Genomic DNA, 22,643 nt, shown 5'->3' with positions numbered 1-22,643 from the left:
CAAAGGGACAGTGAGCTGACTTCATTGTCTTCCTCAAAGTAATCAGTATATGCCACAGTCCATTTTCTGGGTTGTGTGTACTTCCTGGCTCAGTAGTCACATGGTTTCTTATCCTTTGTTTTTACCCTGTATCACTCTTATTTCTCCAATAGAGACAAGAATGACACTGACTAGAGTATTTTTCTGAATTTCAAAACTGGGAGGAAACATTCTCTATCCTGGGTGCCTGACCCAGTGATTTCAAATCCTGATGTGATAAGTTACCTCAACAGGGTTCATACTTTAAGAAACCTCTGAACAAGGCTATGTGATCAGTAATTGTCCAGAATGTTATGGTTCACATTTCAAGCTCTCCTTTTCCTTCTGCATGAGCAAGGAGAATAATAGTTCCTTAAAATGACAGCATTCTAGAAGCTGAGGATTTCAAACAGTTTTCTCCAGATTTTTTTCATCACATTTCATTCTGGTGTCATCATCAGGATGGGCCCGTGACCTTTGTGGCTTAATGATCATTCATCCAGGGAGTAGGTGCCAGTCTCCCTTTTTTCAGCACCCCTCCTCTCTTACAGGCAACTCTTCCTCACCTCTTCCTCACACGCTTAGTTTCACAAAGGAAAGCAACACTCTTTCCACAAACACTGTACTCAAAATCTAACCACAGTCCTGCCTTTCTTATATTAACTGGGGTGAGGATAAAGACAGTCACATTGATGGTGGGAATGTACTGGACCTTCTCTTAGTAGGCCCCACAGGTGGAAAGCTGGTCCTATGAACTGTCCTTTAAACCTGTTCATGGAAATACCTGCTTGATATCTGCCTAATAGAACATTTGTTTAGAGACATGAACTCTTGGAATATTTGGGGAAGACAAATAAGCTATGAGGCTAAATTTAACTGTGTTTACTTGGCAATTTTTGTAATTATCAACAATCTAATGAGGGACATTAAACAGAAGAACAGCAAAAAGAAGTTGCTTCATGCTACTCATCTTTATAAATGAAGAATTTAAGGGATAGTTCTGACTTGCATAGGAATTAGTCCTATTTACCAGTGCTATTTTTCATAACATATAGAATTATAATCTTCAAGTGCAGTTAAATGTGCATCTAAAATTGGTCCTTGTTCTCTAGTATACTCAGCTTCACTTTCAGTTACTGTCACCCAAGAAATCACACTGAAGTTTAGAGCCTTCTATTTCCAAACATTTGTATGGTCTACACTACTATACAAAATTAACTACTTTCAATACATAAATGTATTGAAGCATAACATTGTACCCCAATAATATGTATAACTTTTCTGTTTTTATGTATCAGCTAAATATTTTTCTAAAAATTATTTTTCTTGAAATTTAGGATACATTAAGTGTGTTTTCCACCATAAATATGAAATATCACTTCCACTAACCAAATCCACTATTTTTAACTGTGCTGTTTCTCTACAGACACTGAATAAACTTTCCTCTACATTCTGCCTCTTTAATTCTTGCTTTATGTTAACATGTAGGTCAAATGTCCCCACCCACAGCATGGGAAATAAGATCCACCTATGCAAAAAGATTAGTGAAGTTCAAATAGAAGCCAAGTACAAGACACCTGCTGAGAAAGTCTGTGAGTCATAGGAGTAATTACAATCCTGTAGAAAGACAGAGGAATATGTGTAACCTGCACGACACTTTTGTCTTGGTGATTATTTTTTAAACATTATCCAATGAAGTAAACAGTGACTCTGGTTACAAAACAAGTAACCAGAGTTTGTAAACTCTTGTAACAAAGAATAAACAAAATTATAGACTAGTTGAAAAGTGGAAAAAAGAAATAAAAGGAATAAAGAATATCAAATCAAATAAGTTACTGGAAAAAACTATAAACTTTTATTTAAATTTGAGTAAAGTTTCATACAGACTATAACATTATAAGTGTATTAAATAAATTATCAATCTTAAAAGTAAAAATAAGAGAAATAGGGCAAAAAGGTTAATCAGATATTATTAAAAGATAGCTAAAACACTAAAGATTTCAAACTATAAATTTATAGATTTGTTACTACAGAATAAACAAGCAGTCAGCAAAAATCTTGCCAAGTAAATTTTTCTTAATTCTCAGAAAATGATATACAAGGCAATATATCTGATATATTAAATACAGGTAAGAAATAAAGATGTTGTTTGTTATCAATAGCTAAGAAAGACACTAACTCAAATTGTTGAGGAACCTTAGATAGAAGTTCAATGAAGTCTTTTAATGTCTACAATAGTGGAAGGCCCTTATCTATGTGAATCCAGATGTATTCTTGTTTAATGAGTCTAATTTTAATTCCAAGAAAAATAATTTAATTCATTTGTTTCTTTTCTTTTCTTTTTTGGTACCAGGGATTGAGCTCAGGACCTTGCACTTGTGAAGCAGGCAGTGGAACCACTGAGCTAAATCCCTGGCTCTAATTTTATTCATTTGAAGAAAATAAGTCTGTCAAATGATGAACAGCAGTGAGCCCCAATCTACAAAATATCAACTGAAAATGTATAAATGCATTAACTTACAAACCAAAAAAGTGGTTGGCGGCAGGCAACCATCTTAATCACTGGGAAGTATTTTTTAAATAACATAATTTTTATAGAAAAGCATTATATGTTTATCACAGGAATTCTAGAAATATAGTATATATGTTTATATCATACATATGAACACAATCCTTTCTGAGATTTTTGGCTTCTGCCTCAATTTCCACATAACATTATAATTTATGTGCTTTTAAATATTCAAGGCAATTCAGTTATATTTCCTATCTCCTTAAAAGTTTTGTTATTAAGAGCTACAGGATTTAGCTCAGTGGCACTGGACCTGCCTCACAAGTGCAAGGTCCTGAGTTTGACCAATGTTACCAAAAAAAAAGCTATAGGACAGAAAAAGAAGCATGGGTAGTACAATTAATTATCCAGCCTTTTTGACTGCATTCATGAAGCCTGGACATCAGGATGCTCCTGTCCTCATTTATTTTGACTGGGGCTTCTTTAGCCAGTTTGGTTTCCTGCTCTCCAACCTACTTAGCTTTTGTGCTATGTGTCAACCCCACTTACGAATTTCTTCAGATTCCCCTCTTGTCTCCCTTTCATTGGAAAGCAATGTGTTTTCCCATTTCAGATCCTAAGCGGCATTTTATTGTTGTGTAAAAAACCTTACAAAAACTACCTTTGCCTTTCTGTAAGATGGAGTGTTTGATCCAGTTAGGTGAAACACAATATGGGGAAAAATATCTCCTATGGACTTTTTTAGAAAATTAAGTTTATTGGTACATTTTAGTTATACAATATAACGAGATTCATCATTGGAAATTTTCACCTTTACATAATCTCTCTTGGTTCTTATTTTTTCCCCATTCCCCTGCCGTACCTTCAACCCCTCCATCCCTCCCTATTTACAGACTTTGTTTCCATTTTTTCATTTTTTCACATTAATTCCATTCCCTTCTTTCCTTTCCCCTACCCCTACCATTTCCCCTTCCTCCTATGGACTTTTTATCTTATATTTATAACTACCTTAATGTACCAGATCACCTAAAATGATTATGTAAATTTATAAGGATGTTAACATAGCAAGTTATAAAAAGCAAGATTTGCAAAAATTAAAAGAACATTAAAACCTAACCCTGCTGAAGTCTCTGTAAATAGGGAGGGATGGAGGGGTTGAAGGGAGGGCAGGGGAAGGGGGGAAAAAAGAATGAGAAACTAGAGTCATTTATTGCTAAGTGCATGTACATTGAGGCAATACTCTTTTTGTTGTTGTTAAATTCTTTTATTGGTACATTGTAGGTATACAACACAATTACATTTCTTATTGGGAATTGTACCTTTACATAATGCATCTTGGCTCTTATTTTTTCCCCATTCCTAGCCCCCCCTCACCCCTCCACCCTTCCCTATTTACAAAGACTTTGTTTCCATGTCTTCCATTTCTCATCGTTTTTCCTTTCCCTTCTTTCCTTTCCCCTGCCCCTCCCACTACCCCTACCCCTTTGGACCTTTTCTTCCTATTTTGCATTATTGATTATTCATTCTAATAATTGGTATATTTTAGGTATACAATATAATGACATTCATCATTGAAAATTTGCACCTTTACATAATCTCTCTTGGTTCTTATTTTTCACCCTTGCCCAGCCCTCCCTTCAACCCCTCCATTCCTTCCTATTTACAAAGACTTGGTTCCTATTTTTCCATTTTCTCCTATTAATCCCATTCCCTTCTATCCTTTCCCCTATCCCTTCCACTTCCTTCACCTTTGCCCCCTTTCTTCCTATTTCACATGACCTATTATACATTTTAGTCCTTATTTACACTTTCAGTTTCTCACACCAGAGAAACGACTCAGTATTTATACATGTGTGTCCTATTTATTTCACTTAAGAGTATCACCTCAAAGTGCATCCACTTAGCTATAAATGTCTCTAATTTCTCATTTTTGATGGCTGAGTAGGACTCCATTTTATAAAAAAACCACATTTTCTTTATCCAGTCTCCAGTTGATGGACATTTGGGCTGTTTCCAAGTTTTAGCTATCACAAACTGTGCTGCTCTGAACATGGGCACACATATATCAATGTAGTATGATTCTTTTAATTCTTTGGGGAAGATCCCCAGCAGTGGAATAGCAGGGTCAAATGGGACTTCCAGTCCTAGTCCTTTGCGGTATCTCCCTACAGATTTGCACAGTGGTTGCACCAGTCTACACTCCCACCAGCAGTGGAACAGGGTTCCTCTTTCCCCACAGCCCTGCCAGCATTTGTTATTGGTTGATTTCTTGATAGCAGCCATTCTTTCTGGAGTGAAGTGGAATCTCAGCATTGTTTTCATTTTCATCTCTCGAATAACCAGTGATGTTGAACATTTTTTCATGTATTTATTTGCTATTTCTACTTCTTCATCTGAGAAATGTCTGTTCATTTCAGATGCCCCTTTTTGGATTGGGTCTTTAAATTTGGGAGGTCTGATCTTTTTAAGTTCTTCATACATTCGAGATAGTAGATCTTTGTCTGGGGAAGAGCAGGTGAAGATTTTTTCCCACATTGTGGTTTGTCTCTTCACACTGCTGGTGGTTTCTCTTGCTGTGCAGAAGCTTTTTAATAAGAAGAGATCCCACTTGTTGATTGTGCTAGTTCAGGGGCAACTGAGGTTTTGTTCATAAAATCTTTTCCTACACTGATGTCTTCAAGGGTTCTACCTAACCTCTGTTCCAACTGGTGCAGAGTTTCTATTTTAATATTTAGATCTTTAATCCATTTTGATTTTAGTTTAGTGCATGGTGAGAGATATAGGACTAGTTTTAATCTTTGGCAAGTTGAAACCCAATTTTTCAAGCACCATTTATTAAAGAGGCTATCTTTCCTCCAGTGAGGGTGTTTGGCTTCTTTATTGAAGATGAGATGGCTGAGTGTGTCTGGAGTTGTTTCTGCATCTTCTAATCTGTTCTACTGGTCCTCAGGTCTATTTCTTTGCCAGCACCATGCTGTTTTTATCACAGTAGCTTTGTAGTGTAGTTGCAGGTGGGGGATTGTGATACCCCCTGCCATGTCTCTGTTACCTAGAATTGCTTTTGCTATTCTGGCTCTCTTCTTGTTCTAAATGAATTTTTGGATTGTTTTCTCAAGGTCCATGAAATATGCTGCTGGGATCTCAATTGGAATTGCATTAAATCTATATAGCAGTTTTGGAAGTATGGTCATTTTCACTATATTAATCCTTCCTACCCAGGAGCAGGGGTCTCTGTCCATTTTCTGATATCATCTTCAATCTCTCTTTTCAGAGTGCTATAGTTTTCAGAGAAGAGGTCTTTGATTTCTTTTGTTAGGTTGATTCCTAGGTATTTCAGTTTCTTGGATCCTACTGTGGAAAGAATTATTTGCCCTATTTCTCTCTCAGTGAGTCTGTCATTCATTTAGAGGAAAGCTATTGATTTTTGTATGTTGAGCTTGTAAACATCTACTTGCCTGAATTTGGTTATTAAGTCTAGAAGACTTTTGGTGGAGTTCTGTGGTTCTTCTATATACAGTATCATGTCATCTGCAAATAATGACAATTTGACTTCTTCATTTCCTATCTTTATTCCTTTTATTTCTTTCTCTTGTCTAATTGCTGTGGCTAATGTTTCTAGAACTACATTTAACAAGAGTGGTAATAGTGGGCATCCTTGTCTTGTTCCTGACTTTAGTGTGAAGGATTTCCGTTTTTAACCATTTAGTCTGATATTGGCTGTTGGTTTTTCATAGATGGCTTCTATCAGTTTGAGGTAGAGACCATCTATTCCAATTTTTTGTAGAGTTTTTATCATAAATGCATGTTGGATTTTGTCAAATGCTTTTTCTGCATCTATGGAGATAATCATATGGTTTTTGTCCTTGGCTCTATTGTTATAGTGTATTACATTGATTGATTTGCATATGTTGAACCATTCCTGCATCCCTGGGATGAATCCCACTTGATCAGGGTGTATGATCTTCTTGATGATCTTCTGCATTCTATTTGCCAGTATCTTATTAAGGATTTTTGCATATATGTTCATTAGTAAGATTGCCTATAGTTCTCCTTTTTGGTTGGGTCTTTCTCTGCTTTGGGGATCAAGGTGATGCTTGCTTCCAGGAATGAATTTGGGAGTATTGCTTCCCTTTCAATTTCATTGAAGAGTTTAAACAGTAGTGGCAGTAGTTCCTCTCTAAATGTCTTGTAGAATTCAGCAGTGAAACCATCATGGACGGTCTTTTCTGAGTTGATAAGTTTTAAATTCCATTTTCAATTTCATTGGTTGATATTGGGTTGTTCAGAATTTTTAGGTCTTCTTCATTCAATTTTGGTAATTCATATGTATCTAGGAATCTGTCCATTTCTTCTGTGTTGTCTATCTTATTGGTGTATAGGTTCTGGAAGTAGGTATTGTTGATCCTCTGGATTTTTGCTTGGTCTGTTTAATTTCACCCTTTTCATTCCTAATTTCATGGATTTGGGCCTTTCCTTTTTCTGATAAGGTTGGCTAAGAGTTTGTCAATTTTGTCAATTCTTTCGAAGAACAAACTCTTGGCTTCATTAATTTTTTTTGTATCATTCTCTTAGTCTCCATTGCATTGATTTCTCCTCTGATCTTTATAATTTCCTCCTTTGTATGAGTTCTGGGGTGGTGCTGCTCTTCTTTTTCTAGAATCTTGAGGTTCAGCATCAGGTTGTTTAATTGGGCTCATTCTGTTTTCCTAATATGCGTATTCACTGCTATGAATTTCCCTCCTAAGACTGCTTTCATTGTGTCCCATAGATTCTGATATGTTGTATTGTCATTGTCATTTAATTGAAGGAACTCTCTGATTTCTTCTTTAACTTTCTCTGTGACCCATTGGTTATTCAGAAGTGTGTTGTTCAATTTCCACGTGTTTATGAAATTTTTTGAGTTTCTTCTGCTATGGCTCTCCAATTTCATTGCACTATGGTCTGATAATATCCAGGGGATAACTTCAATTTCTTTGCCCTTACTTAAACATGTTCTATGTGCAAATATGTGGTCTATTTTTGAGAATGACCCATGTGCAGCTGAGAAGAATGTGTATTGTGATTTTGTGGGGTGAAGGACTCTGTAAACATCTGTTAAGTTCATTGTTCAAGAGTTTGATTGAGTTCTAGTATTTCATTACTTATTTTTTGCCTTGTTGATCTATCTATTTGTGACAGTGGGGTGTTGAGGTCCTCCACTACAATTGTATTAGTGCATATAGTTTTATATAGTAGGGTACACTAGTGTTTGGTGCATAGATATTTATGCTTGTTATCTGTTCCTCTTGGATTGCTCCCTTTATAATGATATAGTATCCTTCTTCATCTCTCTTAATCAGTGTTGGTTTGAAATCTACTTGATCTGCAAAGAGGATAGCTACTCCTGCTTTTTTTTGGGTTCCTGTCACATGGAATATTGTTTTCCACCCTTTAACTTTCAGTGTATGAGTTTCCTTTTGAATTAAGTGTGTTTCTTGTATGCAGCATATTGTTGGATTTCGCTTCTTGACCCATTCTGCCAGTCTATTTCTTTTGATTGGTAAATTGAGACTATTAACATTGATGGTTATAACTGAAATGTACTGACTTGTCATTGCCATGACTTTTTCTTTTTGTTGGGTTCTCCTCCTTTACATTTAATTTCTTGTTGTGCCAGATGGGTTCATTCTACTTTGCTTCCTGGGATTGTGATCCTTAATGTCTGTTCCTAGGATATTGTGTAGAATTCTTTGGAGTGCTGGTTTGGTATTCACAAATTTCCTAAGGTGCTCTTTTTCACAAAAGTATCTTATTTCTCCATCAGTTTTGAAAGACAGTTTTTCAGGGTACATCAATCTGGGTTGGAGGCTGTTTTCTTTTAGGGCTTGGAATATGTCACTCCAAGGTCTTCTTGTCTTGATGGTTTCTGTTGAGAAGTCTGCTGTGATTCTGATGGGCTTTCCTTTGTATGTGATTTGTTTCTTTTCTCTGACTGCTTGTAGAACTTTGTTCTTCTGTTGAGTTTCTGGAATCTTAACAATTATATGCCTATATTTAGATATTTTTGATCAAGGCTATTTGCAGTCCTATATGCCTCACTTATCTGTATGTCAAGTTCCTTTCCCCTGCTTGGGAAGTTTTCTGCCATTATTTGTGTTATTTATGTCATCTGCACTCTCTCCTGTGTCTTCATTGACTCCAATCAGTCTTATGCTATTCTTCTTTGAATCATCTAGCAGCTGCTGGATTGATTTCTCATGTTCCCTTATAATTTTGAAGCAGTTTTTCTTTTCCTGGTCATTAATTGCTATCTTATCTTCTATATCTGAAATTCTGTCCTCACATTGGCTCATTCTGCTGTGTAGACTTTCAATGGAGTTTTTCATCTCCTGGAAATCTATTTCCATCTGTGTTATGGATTCCATTTGTTTCCTATGTTGGGATTCTATCATGTTCCTCAGCTCTTCTCTAGATTTATTAATCATGTCTTGCACTAGGAGCATAATTTCTCCTGTTATCTGAGAAATTATTTCTGACTTCCTTTTTTCCAGATCCCCTTTTGTTACCAGTTCAGTGGTTCCAGGTGGTTGAATATCAGAATGTTCCATCTCATTTCCCTTTGGGGTTCCTGTAGGTGATCTGGAAGTCTGGTTTTGAGACCTTTTTACATATTTCTTCATTTTGACTGGGGGGGGGTGCTGTTGGAGCCCGCATGGATTACCTCCTCTGGGCTGGGAGAGGTGGGACAGTGGCCGGGAGCAGCAGTAGGGATGGTGGCCCAAAAACCCTTTCCTGTGGGCTGGGAGCAGCAGGAAGGATGGTGACCGGGAAGCCCCTTCCTCTGGACCAGGAGCAGTGGGATGGTGGCTCAGAAGCCCCTACCTCTGGGCCAGGAGTGGCGGGACCCAGTACTGTAGTCTGGTGGTCCGGTGTCCTCTGCGTCTGTGTAGTGTGGAGCCAGGTGGTTGTACAGAGGAGTGTTGGGGGGGTGTCCAGTGGATTGCTGATGGGGTGCGGGCTGATTCAGCGTGTTCCATGCGACTCGCAACCTTGGTCGAGGCGATACTCTTCAGTGAAATAAATAGGACACGCATGTATAAATACCGAATAGTTTCTCTGGTGTGAAAAACTAGAATTGTAAATAAGAATCAAAATGTATTATTGATATTGTGAAATAGGCAGAAAATCTCTAAAGGAATAGGGGAAGTGGGAGGGGAAGGGGAAAGGAGAGAAGGGAAAAGAAAAAATATGATAAAAAAGAAAAACATGGAAACAAAGTCTTTGCAAATAGGGAAGGGCGGAGGAGGTGAAGAGAGGCCAGGGGAATGGGGAAAAACATAAGAACCAAGATACATCATGTACAGGTACAAGATCCCAGTGATGAATGTAACTCTATTACATACCTAAAATGTACCAATGGAAAAAAAAAAACCTAACCCTGCTCATGATAGTAGACTTTTAGTTCGGCTGGAGGTGGTATCATTTAGCTCTAAAAGTACATTTTTGTAGAACTCTTTGCATTTTTTATGCCCACTATGGGGGAACTGTTTCAAGAGAGCTTGAGCATAAGGTTGCTTCAATGCTTTTGAAATTCAAGATGCAGAGTGAGTTTGCCAAACAGAGCACTATCTAGTCCAATGATCAAACATTATGTGTTTGGAAAGCAGAGCTGAGAGTCTGCTAATTGTTTGCTTACATTCATGACAACTAGATATAGTATCAATAGAACCATTTATATGATTTATTGCTTATATTTCTTCTTTCTGAATACTTAATTCTCTATAAATTTACTTGTATCTTTATTTCATCAAAACTGTGCTGATAATAGGCTTCACAGGCAATGAGGAGGGAACAGGAGCTGAAGGGAGGGTGAGGGAATGGGAAAAAATAAGAATTAAGATGCATCATGTAGAGGTATAAATACCTTATGATTAATGTGACCATTATGTATACCTAAAATGTACCAATAAACCTAATTAATTAAAAAATAGACTTCACAGGCACATATTCTAATATTTCCAACAATTGGGAATTTCCAGCACAAACTTGTTTGGTGCTGTTCTAATTTCCTATGGAAAATATTCTAAACCAGTTAAGTCTTTATTAGTATACCCAAATGGAAATCCATTTTTTTGCAAATTTGTTTTTGTTCATTTCCAATTCCACCTCTTTCTTCTTGGCTGCTAAATAGGCATACAATTGTTGTCATATTTAAGAAGTAAATGCTAAAATATAGGTCACAATCTCACAGCCCTTTGGCTGCATGTAAAGATGTTTATTTAGCTTGTAACACATTTACAAAAACAACATGCATATAAAATATAAGAAATAGAAAATGCATATACATGTAAATAGAAAAAGCTCTGAACAATAGATATTATTGTTTACTGGTTTTTCTTCACTGTTTTCTTTGTTTCAATATATTTAGATTTGTCTATAGTCAACATACATTGCTCTTATAACTAGAAGTAAACATGCTACTTTGGAACTATTATGCTTTTGAGAATTCCAAATAAACCAAGATTTGTATTTGCTTTTGGGAATTTCTCTCCTATTTGTGGTAAAATCTTGGTGGGATGCTTGGATGGCTGCCAGACATGGTTATTTGATGACAATTGTTTTTCATTCTTTTTTCCTCCCTGCCTCTCCTCTTCCTCCATCTCTTAGTCCCCTTCCCATTTGCAAAAGATCTAGCACCCTGTTTCCCATTACTGTCTTTTACTTTGCTCTTTGTTTATATTTTGAGTTTCTCAGAATTTTTTTAAAGGAATTACCTTTATTTGGTACATGATTATTTGTGGCTGCCATTGCCTCTTTTTTGCATGATGGATCATGCTTATAACAGCTATGCAGTCTGACCAGGGCAGGATCCTGAGTCTCTCCCTCCTAGTCCCTCACACTTTACTCTGCTTTGGAGAAGAGAGATTCAGGCAGACCCAGACCACAAACTACCTTTAGTTCTTGTCAGAAAAGATCAGCACCTTTTTTGATAAGCTGGTAACCACAAGATCAGAAAACACCCGCACAAGAATATTCTCCTGGAACTGGAGGCGTTTCAACATCATCTTATCTAACAGTGGACCTTTATTGTGGTATCAGTACTTGGACAGCAAGCTGGTGGAGTCATTTATAGAAGACATAATGTGAAATCAACATTTAGGTGATATTTAATGTTATTTACTGAAAACCTTCAGTGTTCTCAGCATTATTTTTTTGTGGTCATTCAAGATGTGAAGTATAAACAATATATTGTCTTACTAGAAAGTCCTCATAAAAATCTAGCAAAAGAAAATAGACCTTTCTGTCTACCTTTAAAGTTAAATATTATGGTCTCAAAACTATAGTTTGATCTCATATCCCATCTGTGTAGATGATTGGAAAGTACATTTTATTTCACAAATCAAGATTTTCTAGAGGGAGAATATTAAAATGAGAGAGAGAGAGGAGAGAGAGAGAGAGAATTCTCTAATGAAAAACAATTTAAAAAGTGAACAAGAGTAATTCTGTTTTTCACTTTTGCTTTGCTTTTCAGATCTCAGATCAGGAATTGCTGTAAGAGCCTCACTAGAGTATCTGAACACAGTTCTTAGAGACACATTTTGTATGGCCAGGGAAGTGGTGCTTGTGTAACAGCACTTTTTGCTAAGTCTGGTTGCTCCTGGCAGGAAAAAAAAATCACTTGGCTGTGAAATAAGATGGAAGCTTCTGTTCAAAGTCCCCACCCTATATTTTAAAGAGAAATTGTGGAGGAATGTGGAAGAACTAAAGAATCCGACCAATGGATTCTGAATCTTGGCCTCTGCTTTTTAAACCAGTCTATTAGAGTAATTGCCCTATTCTATTCTCACCATTTCCTCAACTTTTTAACACCTTCTACACAGGACAGTGAAGTCCATATTGCTTCAATATTGATGTTCAAGGGAAAATATTCTGTTTAGTTTCAACTAATATATGTATGTAATCTTAATCCTAGCATGCCTAACACATTCAAGTGACTATTCCTTTTGGTTTGGTTAACTAGAGTCCCATAGTTTTATGAATTTAGGGGCTAAATAGTAAGATTTTGGTGATGTGATAAAAAATAAGGGATACTCTTTTATAGTTTGCTAGCATTCTGTTAGTTCATGGCTTTTTTGCCAAGAGTAATCTGCTTTTTAAATATAGATTTCTTCTTTATACAGGATCAATTTCTGCACAACCTCAGATGTGCACATTTATTTATTTTGCTGGAGTAGCCCAAGCAATGACTTGTACTATTTTTGCAGATATGGACTCAGATGTGGAGCTTCCATGTCGATGACCACATCACTTACATGTTGGCCAAACTGGAGCCCTGGGGACTTTACCATCTTCAGTTGTTACTCAGAGCAGCTCAGTGGAAAATCAAGAAGTTGTGACAAAGGGTTAAAACTGTTAGCTACAATATTTTTTGCTGACACAGTCCTGCCCAGGACACACAGAGAAATCCTGAGTCACTGTACTAAAGCTGACTGGAAACAGCACAAGACAGAAGTAGATACGATATCTATTCTTTCCTCCCAATAAGTCCTAATATCCTTATCTAAAAGCTAAAGGGGCTTCTGTGAATCCAGAGTAAATCTGTCAATTTGCAATTTTAATGTACAACTTTAGATACAAGTATTTCTGAACTGCAAACAGGAACCAGAGGTACCTATATTTGCTCGCCTAGGCCCTTCTCCATGTCCTCAAACCCTTATCAGAATCCCAACCTCTCACCCTGACTGTGATTCCTCTCTAGGAAACTTGCCTGCTGTCTATCTTGACTGTTCACTCTGATCTAAATCAAATCTTCTTTCTTATTCTCATTCTTGGTACCTCCCACTTCACAGGCCCTCCCTATGCTGTCTCCTACAGCAATAGTGTGTGGATATAAATACTGCATGGGGCAGACTTGGACCAGTGTGAAATAGTGAAGGAAAAGGAGTCCTCCTTTCCCATAGACAGGCTGTCTTGATACATAGTCCTCTCTATGGCCCCTCGGAGCATCTCTATCGCGTTCCAGCAATGACTTGCCCCTTTTATCAATGGTTCTCACCCTCACATTGCCTTTTCCTCCTTTCTGGCTGCGTTTCCTCTTTCCTTCTCTCCTTTTCCTCTGGGATTGCACTGAACCTAAATATCCTGCTGTATCTTATTCTCTACATTCTGTCCTAAATTAAAGTACTGTGATTCTGCTTCCCTTTCTTCCATCTACTTAGTATCTATTTCCCCCAAATGGCACTTTACAAGTAGTAAAATTATTTGATACATATACTGATATTGGGTACTAGTTTCAGGCCCCAAATTTGGGCTTTCTTTTGTAGAGGCATCAAGAGTAGATGAAGAATTCTCTTACAGACATAGATGTAATAGCTGCTCATCCAAGTGAGCCTGAAATTTTTCTACAGACTTGGTTTGCAAACAGAAAAGACCCTAACACTGGGAGTGTACCAACAAATGGTGCAATAAATGCTAATCTGAAGGACTTTCAGATCTGGAAGAAACTAATTCAAGAACCACACTTTGGCTATTGGAATATCACCAACTGGGAGAGCATAATATTCTCATTTCTGGTATCACATTCTTATGCACAACAGACAATAGTACTGGCTAAAATATATTTCAGAGGTTGATAACTTAGTAATGTAGGTTACCAATATTGTGAAAAGCAAATTTTCACTTGCTATGTTAATTTAGGGCTACCATTTTTAAAAGTTGTTTGGCTCATTTGACAAATGTTATTACTAGTTAAAATATTTAACAAGATTCTGGGTTATATAATATTTCATTACTCTATGTAGTATGAAATATTTTCTTTTTACATTATTGTCAAATGAATTATTTTGAGCTTTTAAAATAGGCTATCACCTTGACTTACAGAGAATGATTCTTTGTTGTATGTATTCTTACAAGCATCTGCTGAGTTTTTAAATTTAAACCTGTTTCCTTTTTTTATATGAAGTGTGAAAATTGTTGCTTTAAAGCATTTTAAAATTTCAATTTAGGATGATATAATTGATATCATACACTTATATAGAAATAATATTTTGCTAACCTAAATAGGCAAAATTCTAATTAAATATTTGAGAAGCAGAGTTAGTTTTAACTTTTAAATGGAATTAGGTTCGTCTTAGTGGTTTCCAAATTCATACAAACTTTACCTGAAAAAGGAAAGAGAAAAAACCAGAATAAACAAAATCTTATTAGGCAAAAATAAGAAAATTACTTTGAAACTATATCTGAGTGAAGTAACAACTATTGAAATGCAGAAAGAGGAAACTGGATAGTATTTACTTTTAATTAAGCCTGAATCCTCTTCTTTGCTACCTGGTGTACATTTTAGATAAGTCACTTAGCTGAGCTCTTTTATTGGTCTTGGGATCTATTTCATTGCTCATGACAAATTCCAAAGCAGTTTTAATATGATTTATATATCTGTTACATTGGAGGTTAACAGTCTTCTAAATTAAATTACTGTTGCCTCACACTGAAAGAAAAAAAGTGAGGCTCTTTCAGGTAAAATTGCTTCATTTAGGTAAAATAACTCATTATAGTTTTATTTCCTAATAGATTTTTGGTTTCACCAGTCTCCAAGACTATGTAGAAATGCAGAAAAGTGATCAAGGAGATTATCTTCTCTGTAATTTCTTCTAAACATACTTTTCCCAGAAGTATCTTTATTTTTAGGTGTAGGCTTAGATTTGGAGTTTTCTTCATTTCTTTAACAATGGCTTATAAGACAAAAAGATCTAGTTTAATTTTTTCAAAAAAATAATTTTCGTAATTGAAAGATTTTCTCCTATAGGAAATTTGGGAAACTCACTCTTAGTTTTTTCTTCCTTTTGGAAGATACAACATTATCATTGATGTTGATGCAATACTTAGTACTTTAGAAATATTTATCATATTATATGTTTACTAAATGTATGTGAAATAAGAAAAATCACTTAGAAAATAAATGCCCATATTTACTTCTTACTTTGATCTTCTGGGAACTTAGTTGCTTTATTTCAAAAAAAGAGGAACTTAGGGCTTGGTATTTAGCTCAGTGGTTCCACCGCCTGCCACGCAAGAGCAAGGACCCGAGTTCAATCCCTGGTACCCCCCCCCCCAAAAAAAAGAGGAACCTAGATGTCACCATGGAGGACACTGCTACTAAAATAAGTGATCTCCAATGAATATATTTCTGGTTAGTTGCTTCTTCCGTATGCACCATGATAACTTTTTGTTCTTACCTTGGCAGTTTAGCTTTTCTGTTTTACTAGAATATAAGGGAGAAATAGCATAGACTATGGATATATATATATATATATATATATATATATATATATATATATCTTGGATGTAGTAATGACCTATCTCTCCCAAGGTTGTGGACATAAACTGTGAGTTTATTTTTCTACCTTGAAAAATATATAACTTTTTATAATTAGCTGAAGATACCATTAGTGTGTGGCCAAACTTATGTAATAGTTTATGTATTTTTCATATATTTTCATATGTTTCACATATTTTCAATTTACATATAACATATGTAATAGTTTATGTATTTTTCAAATTTTCAATTTTACACTTTGTTTTTCATCTGACATCAGGACATCAAAATGACATTTTGGTGAGAAGATATTGGTTGGAGAAAGGAGATTAAATTCATGGTGAATCTCCATTTCTACAAATTCTTGAAATTGTTCTTGTGCTTTGCATACTCAAAAGTTTCTTGCAACCTAAATATCCATTAAATATTTGTTGAGTTAGTTATTAATATTTTTAAAAACAAAAGGAATTAAAGAAAGAATTTCTAATTGACAGTAAGGTTTTGCTTTAGCAAAATATTTGTAGGGTTTCATATTTGTGGATGAAATCTCATTGGTAATTACTCAGCTCTCTCCTTAATTTTATCTCTGAAGATAGAGTAAATGCCTTTAGGAATTTATTATACTGGTTATTAACATTTGCTTAGGTATTTCAACTAATTATGAAGTAAATTATGATAATGGAAATACCTGGGCATAATTTTGATTGGTAAATAGAAAAATGATTCTCTTATAATTTCACATGCTACTGAACAAAATCTACATTACATCTCTTACTGTGAAAATTTTAGTATTTCTTTTTTTATTTTTATTTTTTAAATTTTTATTTTATTGGTACATTTTAGGTATACAATATAATGACACTTATCATGGGAAATTTTCACCTTTACATAATCTCTCTTGGTTCTTATTTTTCCCTATTCCCCTGCCCTCCTTTCAACCACTTCATCCCTCCTTATTTACAAAGATTTTCTTTCCATTTTTTCAGTTTCTCATATTTTTTAAAAAATTCTTTTATTGGTACATTTTAGGTACACAACACAATTACATTTCTCATTGGTAATTGTACCTTTACATGATGCATTTTGGTTCTTATTTTTTTTCCCATTCCTAGCCCTCTTTTCACCCCCTCCACCCTTCCCTATTTACAAAGACTTTGTTTCCATGTCTTCCATTTCTCATCATTTTTCCTTTCCCTTCTTTCCTTTCCCCTGCCCCTCCCACTACTCCTACCCCTTTGGACCTTTTCTTCCTATTTTGCATTATCGATTATTCATTCTAATCATTGGTACATTTTAGGTATACAATATAATGACATTCACCATTGGAAATTTGCTCCTTTACATAATCTCTCCTTGTTCTTATTTTTCACCCTTGCCCATCCCTCCCTTCAACCCTTCCATTCCTCCCTATTTACAAAGATTTTGTTCCTATTTTTCCATTTGCTCATATTAATTCCCTACCATTCTTTCCTTTCCCTTACCTCTCCCACCTCCCTTCCCCTTTGTCCCTTTTCTTCCTATTTCACATTATCTATTATACCTTTTAGTACTTATTTACACTTTCAATTTCTCACACTAGAGAAAATATTTGATATTTACACACGTGTGTCCTATTTATTTCAATTAAGAGTATGACTTCAATGTGCATCCATTTAGCTATAAATGTCTATAATTTCTCATTTTTGATGGCTGAGTAGTACTCCATTAAAAAAAAACCCCACATTTTCTTTATCCAGTCCCCAGTAGATGGCCATTTGGGCTGCTTCCAAGTTTTAGCTATTACAAATTGTGCTGCTATGAACATGGGCGCACATATATCACTGTAGTATGATTTCATTAATTCTTTGGGGAAGATACCCAGCAGGGGAATAGCGGGGTCAAATGGGACTTCCAGTCCTAGTTCTTTGAGGTATCTCCATACTGATTTCCACAGTGCTTGCACCAGTCTACACTCCCACCAGCAGTGGAACAGGGTTCCTCTTTCCCCACAGCCCCGCCAGCATTTGTTATTGGTTGATTTCATGATAGCAGCCATTCTTTATGGAGTGAAGTGGAATCTCAGCATTGTTTTCATTTTCATCTCTCAAATGACCAGTGATGTGGAACATTTTTTCACATGTTTATTTGCCATTTCTACTTCTTTGTGTGAGAAATGTCTGTTCATTTCAAATGCCCATTTTTGGATTGGGTCTTTAAATTTGAGGAGGTCTGATTTTTTAAAGTTCTTTATAGATTCTAGATAGTAGACCTTTATCTGAGGAACAGCAGGTGAAAATTTTTTCCCACATTGTGGGTTGTCTCTTCACACTGCTGATGGTTTCTCTTGCTATGCAGAAGCCTTTTAATAAGAAGAGATCCCACTTGTTGATTGTTTGTGCTAGTTCACGGGCAATTGAGCTTTTGTTCATAAAATCTTTTCCTACACCGATGTCTTCAAGGGTTCTACCTAATCTCTGTTCCAACTGGTTCAGCATTTCTGTTTTAATATTTAGATCATTAATCCATTTTGATTTTAGTTTAGTGCATGGCAAGAGATATAGGTCTAGTATTAATCTTTGGCAAGTTGAAACCCAATTTTTCCAGCACTATTTATTAAAGATGCTATCTTTCCTCCAGTGAGGGTGTTTGGCTCCTTTATCAAAGATGAGATGGCTGTGTCTGGAGTTGGTTCTGCATCTTCTAATTGTTCCACTGGTCCTCAGGTCTGTTTCATTGCCAGTACCATGCTGTTTTTATCACAGTAGCTTTGTAGTATAGTTTCAAATGGAGGGTTGTGATACCCCCTGCCATGTCTCTGTTACTTAGAATTGCTTTTGCTATTCTGGGTGTCTTCTTGCTCCAAATGAATTTTTAGATTGTTTTCTCCAGATCTGTGAAGTATGCTGCTGGGATTTCAATTGGGATTTCAGTGAATCTACATAGCAGTTTTGGAAGTATGGCCATGTTCACTATGTTGATCCTTCCTACCCAGGAGCAAGGGATGTCTGTCCCTTTTCTGATATCGTCTTCAGTCTTTCTTTTCAGAGTGCTATAGTTTTCAGAAAAGAGGACTCTGATTTCTTTCATTAGGTTGATTCCTAGATGTTTCAGTTTTTTGGATGCTATTGTGAAAGAAATTGTTTTCCCTATTTCTGTCTCAGTGAGTTTGTTGTTCCTGTAGGGGAAAGCTATTGATTTTTGTGTATTGACTTGTATCTAGCTACTCTACTGCATTTGGTTATTAAGTCTAGAAGCCTTTTGGTGGAGTTCTTTGGGTCTTCTATATAGAATATCATGTCTTCTGCAAATAGTAACAATTTGACTTCTTCATTTCCTATCTTTCTTCCTTTTATTTCTTTCTCTTGTCTAATTTCCGTGGCTAATGTTTCCAAAACTATATTGAACAGGAGAGGTGATATTGGATATTCTTGTCTGGTGCCTGATTTTAGTGTGAAGGATTTCCGTTTTTTGACCATTTAGTATGATATTGGCTGTTGTTTCTTCATAGGTAGCTTTTATCAGTTTGAGGTAGAGACTGTCTCTTCCAATTTTTGTAGGGTTTTTATCATAAATGCATGTTGGATTTTGTTAAATGCTTTTTCTGCATCTATGGAGATAATCATATGGTTTTTGTCCTTGGCTCTATTGTTATAGTGTATTACATTGATTGATTTGCATATGTTGAACCATTCCTGCATCCCTGGGATGAATCCCACTTGATCAGGGTGTATGATCTTCTTGATGATCTTCTGCATTCTGTTTGCCAATATCTTATTAAAGATTTTAGCATCTATGTTCATTAGTGAGATTGGCCTATAGTTCTTGTTTTTGGTTGGGTCTTTTTCTGCTTTGGGGATCAAGGTGATGCTTGCTTCCAGGAATGAATTTGGGAGTATTGCTTCCCCTTCAAATTCACTGAAGAGTTTAACCAGCAGTAGTAGTAGTTCATCTCTAAATGTATTGTAGAATTCAGCAGTGAAGCCATCAGGGCCCAGGCTTTTCTTAGTTGTTAAATTTTTTATTATGTTTTCAATTTCATTGGTTGATATAGGGTTGTTTAGAATTTTTAGGTCTTCTTCTTTCAACTTTGGAAATTCATATGTATCTAGGAATCTGTCCATTTCTTCTGTGTTGTCCATGTTATTGGTGTTTAGTTTCTGAAGTAGGTATGGATGATCTGCTGGATTTCTGCTGGGTCTGTTGTAATTTCACCCTTTTCATTTCTAATTGCATGCATTTGGGCCTTTTCTTTCCTTTTTCTGATAAGGTTGGCTAAGGGTTTGTCAATTTTGTTGATTCTTTTGAAGAACCAACTCTTGGCTTCATTAAATTTTTTTGTATCATTCTCTTAGTCTCCATTGCATTATTTTTGCTCTGATCTTTATACTTTCCTCCCTTGTATGAGCTTTGGGGTTGTCCTGCTCTTCTTTTTCTAGAAGCTTGAGGTTCAGCATCAGGGTGTTTAATCGGGCTCATTCTGTTTTCCTAATATGTGTATTCACCGCTATGAATTTCCCTCGTAAGACTGCTTTCATTGTGTCCCATAGATTCCAATATGTTGTATTGCCATTGTCCTTTAATTGAAGGAACTGTCTGATTTCTTCTTTAATTTCCTCTGTGACCCATTGGTTATTCAGAAGTGTGTTGTTCAATTTCCACGTGTTTATGAAATTTTTTGAGTTTCTTTTGCTATGGATCTCCAATTTCATTGCACTATGGTCTGATAATATCCAGGGGATAACATCAATTCCTTTGCACTTACTTAATCATGTTCTGTGAACATGGATGTGGTCTATTTTGGAGAATGACTCATGTGTAGCTGAAAAGAATGTGTATTCTGATTTTGTGGGATGGAAGACTCTGTAAACATCTGTTAAGTTCATTTGTTCAAGAGTTTGATTGAGTTCTAGTATTTCATTACTTATTTTTTGTCTTTTTGTTCTATCTATTTGTGAAAATGGGGTATTGAGGTCCCCCACTATTATTGTTATTAGTGCATATATGACTTTTCATGTCCATTAATATTTGTTTTATATAGTTGGGTGCACTAGTGTTTGTTGCATAGATATTTATGATTGTCATCTCTTACTGTTCAATTGTTCCCTTTACAAGGATGTAGTGTCCTTCTTCGTCTCTCTTAATCAGTGTTGGTTTGAAATCCACTTGATCTGCAATCAGGATTGCTACTTCTGCTTTTCTTCAGCTTCCTGTCACATGGAGTATTGTTTTCCACCCTTTAACTTTCAGTCTATGAGGGTTTTTTTTTTTAAGTGTGTTTCTTGTATGCAGCATATTGTTGGATCTTGCTTCTTGACCCATTCTGGCAGTCTATTTCTTTTAATTGGTGAATTGAGACCATGAACACTGATGGTTATAACTGATATGTATTGACTTATCATTGTCATGATTTTTTCTTTTTGTTGGATTCACCCTCTTTGCATTTAATTTCTTTTTGTGCCTGATGGATTCATTCTGCTATGTTTCCTGGGGTTGTGATCTTCAATGTGTTTTCCTAGGATAACATCTAAAATTTTTTTGGAGTGCTGGTTTGGTATTCATGAAGTTCCTAAGGTGCTCTTTGTCCTGAAAGTATCTTATTTCTCTATCAATTTTGAAAGATAGTTTTGTATTATATATCAATCTGGGTTGGAGGCTGTTTTCCTTTAGGGCTTGGAATACATCACTCTAAGCTCTTCTTGCCTTGAGGGTTTGTGTTGAGAAGTTTGCTGTGATTCTGATGGGCTTTCTTTTGTATGTAATTTGTTTCTTTTCTCTAACTGCTTGTAGAAATTTGTTCTTCTGTTAGGTTTCTGGAATCTTAACAATTATATGCCTATGTGTAGATTTTTTTTTGATCAAGGCTGAGTGGAGTCCTATGTACCTGTTATCTGTGTGTCATGTTCTTTTCCCCTACTTGGGAAATTTTCTGCCATCACTCCTGTGAAGTTTTTTTTATGTCATCTCCACTCTCTCCTGTTTCTTTATTGACTCCAATCACTCTTATGTTATTCTTCTTTGCATCATCTAGCAGCTGTTGGATTGATTTCTCAAGGTCCCTTACAATTTTAAAGCAGTTTTTCTCTTCCTGGTCATTAATTGCAATCTTATCTTCTATATCTGGAATCCTATCCTCATGTCGGCTCATTCTGCATTGTAGACTTTCAATGGAGTTTTTAATCTCCTAGAAATCTATCTGCATCTGTTTTATGGATCCCATTTGTTTCCTATGTTGGGATTCCATCATGATCCTCAGCTCCTCTCTAGATTTATTAATCATGTCTTGCACTAGGGGCCCAATCTCTGCTGTTATCTGAGAAATTATTTCTGATTTCATTTTTTCCAGATCCTCTTTTGTTGCCAATTGAGGGAGTCCAGGTGGTTGAGTATCAGATTGTTCCATCTCATTTCCCTTTGAGGTTGCTCTAGGTGATCTGGAAGTCCGGTTTTGAGACTTGTGTACTTGTCTTCTCATTTCAATGGGGGTGGGGTTGTGGGGGGGTGTGAGTAAGGGGTGGGGTGTGGGTGTGCTGCTGGTGCCTTCGCGGCTCACCTCCTCTGCACTGGGAGCAGTGCTTTGGCGGCCCAGAAGCCTCCTGTGGACTGGGAGCTGTGCTATGGTGGCCCAGAAGCCTCCTCTGAACCCCAGTATTTCTTTTGTAAAGGTTGGGTTGAAAAGCATTGCCAGATCACTCAGACTAAAAATGGTGACACTGATGTACTGATTTATTTTGCTAATGTGAGTGAAAAAATGAATGTACAATAAGGAAATTAAGTAACTAACATGATAAAGTGGTGAAAACATGAAAAAATTAGCTGAGCTGGTGTTTTCAGTTCCCTTAACAA

Source organism: Heterocephalus glaber, unplaced genomic scaffold, assembly GCF_053883595.1.
Source record: "Heterocephalus glaber isolate CG9 unplaced genomic scaffold, H.glaber_assembly_v1.0 deba00001463, whole genome shotgun sequence".
Taxonomy (NCBI): Eukaryota; Metazoa; Chordata; class Mammalia; order Rodentia; family Bathyergidae; genus Heterocephalus; species Heterocephalus glaber.
This window is presented reverse-complemented; position numbering follows the sequence as displayed.